Here is a 5,025-nt window from a genome sequence, read left to right as displayed (position 1 = left end):
ATTTGAGGTATGAGATTAATAGGAAATGAATTGGAGATATTAAGATTGATTTTTTTTAAGTTTGGAAGGTTTAAAACTGCTTACAGGGGAAAATGTTTCGATACATTGTCAAGTGTACTGATACATTCATGATAAGATGAGCAATACAAGGCTTACAGGAGGGATTGTATCAATACATTCAAGAATGTATTGATAAATTGGGCTAAAGATGAACATATATCAATACATTGTCTAAATGTATCAATACATTCGAAATAGAAAACACCTAGGGGGAAAAAGTATCGATACATTCCCTTCATGTATCGATACTTATTGGGGCAGTGAGCATTCTACTTGAAATGTATCGATACATTGCTTTAACGTATCGATACATTTAGTCGAAATTAAGGCAGATGTATCGATACATTACTAAATGTATCAATACATCACTGAAGGAAGGCAAAAATAAAAAGGGATTTCAGGCCATTTTACTTAATTTCTCTCCAAACTCTTTCTCTCTCTACCCTCTTCGAACCTTAAGCCCCTAAATGGCATTTAGAGCTTGTTGAGCTAGATTTTAGCTTCGACAATCGATTTGGGGGTAAGATTGCATGTTTTTACCAATTGATTTTTGATTTAATCGATTAATAACCTCAAATCTAAATATTTCAGATTTGGTCAAACTCTCTCTCTTTGAGTTTATTAGAGATTTGGAGCCTAGATTTGGGCAACCCAACTTCTAAGATAAGGATTTAGCTCATCATTGAAGGATTTGAGCTTGTTTATCAAATTTGGTTATTTTTTAAAAGTTGGGATATTTTGAAAAGCAAAGAAATAATTATGATTTTGATGTGTCCAAGTGTCACAACCCAAACTTGGGGATCCATGACTAGCACACGAGCCCAGCGAGCAAGCCCACTAGACTGGAGCAAGCCTTAGAGTCCAAAATCATATAACACAAATGCCAAAGGATTTATAATCAAATATTCATAACAAATTCAAATATACTACATCATCCCTGGCTCACAGTCCATACAAATGTTCATAAGGACATACATTGGCCAATCCAATTGGGTTCACACAAATTGACCCTTGCACAAGTTCAAATGGCACATCATGCCTACATACATCGAAGCCAACCTTATGCGAATGCTCATAATGGACTCAACGGAGTGATCAAAATAAGGGACCTATCAAATGCCAAAACTAGTCTGTCTATTGACAACCCTTGCCACACACCTCCATTATCTATTAATCTGCACATGGTACACAAATGGGTGAGTACTATAATACTCAATGAGTGGTGCAGATACTCAAAATTATACATATATATAAACACATATATGGAATCTATGCATCTAGGTGTTTTATCAAACATCTCCGAGCATAAAGCATATCATTATCCTTAAATTCTCCAATGTAAACGAATATCACCATCCTCAATGTCTCCAAAGATCATCACACATAGCATGAGGCTTAGCCTCGAAGCCAATCAAAGTTATTCAAATCATTCTCCGTGACACACTCTAGTCAACGTAGTACCACATCAAAATTATATCACATTTATCTAAGCCTCTCCATGGCTATTTCACATCATATACAAATCAAATCAATGAGTGGTCCATCCCTAGACATAGTCAGATCATCCTCAGTGGCCAATCGAAGGAGAATCAGATCACGCTCAGGTAAAAGTTAATAGCAGAGAAACAAATCGCTGGTGTGCCGATTAGTGCCACCATCCCTGCTTACCACCATCCCTACAAGCACACACATAGTCACAAAGGGACAGAAATCCACTCAACCATAAATTACATTAACGTTCGGAATTCATCCCTCGAACAGAAACACAAATCCAAAAATTAGGCCATTATGCCCTTATCATTCACAATTTCCTTATCAAACCTCAATTCATATTTATCGAGCTTCAATCGTCTTTAAGCTTGATTAGGTTTTAAGAGCCTCTAAGTCTCCAAGGCATCATTCAATCAAATCATCTCAATATATCATTCACCTAGGGTAATCTACTCCTAAGGGCTCATCATAGCCTCTAGATGTCTTAGTCTAGGCACACACGGCAAAGGCCACCCATGTGGCTCACATCGCAACACATGATCACACATAGTTCACATATATACATATACACAAATATTGTTCTCTAGCCTAGGTTCATTAGTCTAGGCATAAATATTTCATTTTAATACCATGGCAGCGCATCTATCATGCGTCATGCATTACATGCATTTTATTTAAACCCACTTATAGTGACAAATTGGAGGCACTACCAGCCAAGCTTCAATCTTTAGCCTCCAATCATCGTCTAGCTTGCCAATGAGTTGACTTTGTTTCCCCCTTCAAACATGTCAGAACATCAAAATTTTAATTATTCCTAGCTTTTAAAAAATGCTAACTTTTGGACATATAACCAAATCTTAACAATCTAACTATTTAAGCTCAAATCCTTCATTAACAAACTAAACCTATACCTTGGAGGTCAGATTGCATGAATCTTAGCTCCCAAATTCCTCAATCCAAGCCAAAGGAAAAAAATTACCAAATTTGGAGAAAAGTCAGATTCGAAGTTATTAACCGATTAAATTAGAAAATAATTGGTAAAAACATTACATCTTACCTCCAGGATGGTTTCTCAAGCTCCAAGTAGCTTCAAATCACTTCAAAAATTTGTTTGGGGCCTTAGGGTTTTGGGTTTTTAGAGAGAGAAAGGGAGAGAAAGAGTTAAAAGAAAAGGTTGGGTGAAATGGCCCAAAACCCTTTTTCATTTTTGCCTTTCCTCTCTGATGTATTGATACATTTTGACAATGTATTGATACATCTACCCTAATTTTGAATGCATGTATAGATGGATGGGGGCAATGTATCGATACATTTGAGGTAGAATGCTTCCTGCCCAACATGTACCGATACACATGGGAAATGTATCGATACTTTTCTCCTTGGGTGCTTTCTACTTCAAATGTATCAATACATGTTCATCTTTGGCTAAATCTATTAATACATTCTCAAATGTATCAATAGACTATGCTTCCTAGGGTCTTTGTTGTTCATCTTGCCATGAATGTATTGATACATTGGGGTGTGTATCGATACTTTCACCTTTGTAGGCAGTTTTAAGCTTCCTAAAAACTCCAAAAATCCAAAACAATATTATTCCTGATTGATATTACAACTCAAATTATTCATTTAACTCAATCCTATACACATAAATTCATAAACGTAACATCAAACTTAGATCGAAACCTTAAATTATGAGACTATCACATATTTCCTCAAAGTTTTGCCTAAGTGTTAATATGTACACTCTCAAACACTAAGCATACCTATCATATCATCAAAGTCCTTAAGACTCCACATATCTCATAAATCATTGTTAGTTTACATAAAAAATTGGGGGTGTTACACCAAGGGGAGAGTTAAGCTATTTTACTCATGGGTGAGCTGAACGATTAGAGGTTAAAAATCGAAGCTTGGTTATGGATGCGCCTTCGATTGTCACTGTAAGTGGGATTTAATTGAAAGCATGTTATGCATTTTGCATAATGTATGCCCTGCCATGGTACTTAAATATTATGTTTATGCCTAGATGAGAATGTCTAGGCTAATGAAATTGATATGCATATATATATATATATACACCTATGTGTGTGTATATGTATGTTTGCTTAGAGGTATGTGGCTAGGCTAGAGAACAAACATGATTGTGTGCCTAGATAAGGATACCTAGGCTAATTAGTTATCCAACATAGGAAATTTCTGTTTGTGTGATTTGTGGTGAGCCATAAGGTGGCATTATGTTAGAACCCATGATATGTAGGACCTAGAGCAAGAGCCCTACACATGGTGCAATATGAATTATGGATTAAGGACTGTGCCAAATTGTGATGAATGGACTGCCCGATTAGGTATAAGAGCATGATATGTATTTGGGTTAATGGCACAGTGATCGAGGTGATGTTAAGCATGTGAGGCCGAAAAGCCATGATTGCTTATGGATATGATATGTGCATAAATGCCCATGTATTTGTGGTTGATTTGAGGATATGCATAAGGCTGTTAAGCCATGATTGATAAAATTAAATACGATGAATACCCATGTGTGATTAAGGGCATGAGGGGCCTATAAATTGATTATGTTTTGTTTGATGATGCGTTAAATATTTGAAGGCACTTAGAATTATACAGAGCTTAAAGATGATTGACGCTCGTTAAATTTAAATATGAGTGGATGTGGACATATGGAATGTCAGAAGCACGAAGGGCTGATTTGTGGATAAGTGTCACAGCCCAAATCCCAGGCTATGACCAGCGCATGGACCTAATAGTTATGGCCCACTGGGCCCAAGCAAGCGTTTCTATGAAAACTTGTTTACTAGACCAACTGTCCCTCATTCGCCTCTAAGGTTCTTAATTCATTATTTTCAAAAATAATTTCTTTTCAAGAATAAATCATGACAACCGAACAAATACCATTCACAAAATGATGTTACCATTTGCCAACCTATGACGACATTATCATTCAAACCAATCATACAATGTTTATAACAAATCTCATGAATTACATTTAAACCACCGTATACACATACCAAAAGACCTTGACTATCAGTAGAGTGACTCTAGCATGGATACTATCATGGAGTGTTCTTGTAAACCTACCGTACAATGAACAGGATGAAGCACCTTTACCTAGGATCCAACTACCTTTGAACCAGAAAACTAAAACATGAAGTTTAAAAGAATGAGTATGAACCTAGTGAGTGAACATAGGGAGGGAACAAGCAAATGATACGAAAGGTTTTTGAAAAGATGATGCACTCTGTAAAGCCCGACCTTATAAAATACTATTCATGACATACATGTGATGATAGCATGATTGCATGCTAGGAGAGTCCCGAAAAATTTACAAAAGTCGGTATTGTACCTAGAGGTACAATAAAGTTTATTTAATCCTCGAACTAGATCAAATAGGAATTTTAAGGTGAGATTAAGAGTTTCACAGTTCATGGATGACTTAAAATGGTAATTTGGAGTTTG

At 36.2% G+C, this 5,025-nt stretch overlaps 1 long non-coding RNA gene across 1 annotated transcript in view; it reads right to left on the bottom strand.

Annotated features, from left to right (window-relative positions):
* LOC108661744 overlaps positions 1,065-5,025 on the bottom strand; it is a 7,303-nt gene continuing 3,342 nt past the window's right edge. Inside the window, exon 3 of the long non-coding RNA XR_001927523.1 lies at positions 1,065-1,235. This is a non-coding gene — a long non-coding RNA (uncharacterized LOC108661744). The remainder of the gene's footprint in view (positions 1,236-5,025) is intronic.

Source organism: Theobroma cacao, chromosome 4 (genome assembly GCF_000208745.1).
Source record: "Theobroma cacao cultivar B97-61/B2 chromosome 4, Criollo_cocoa_genome_V2, whole genome shotgun sequence".
Classification (NCBI taxonomy): Eukaryota; Viridiplantae; Streptophyta; class Magnoliopsida; order Malvales; family Malvaceae; genus Theobroma; species Theobroma cacao.
The sequence above is the reverse complement of the archived record's forward strand: the minus strand, read 5'-3'. Positions and strand labels throughout refer to the sequence as shown.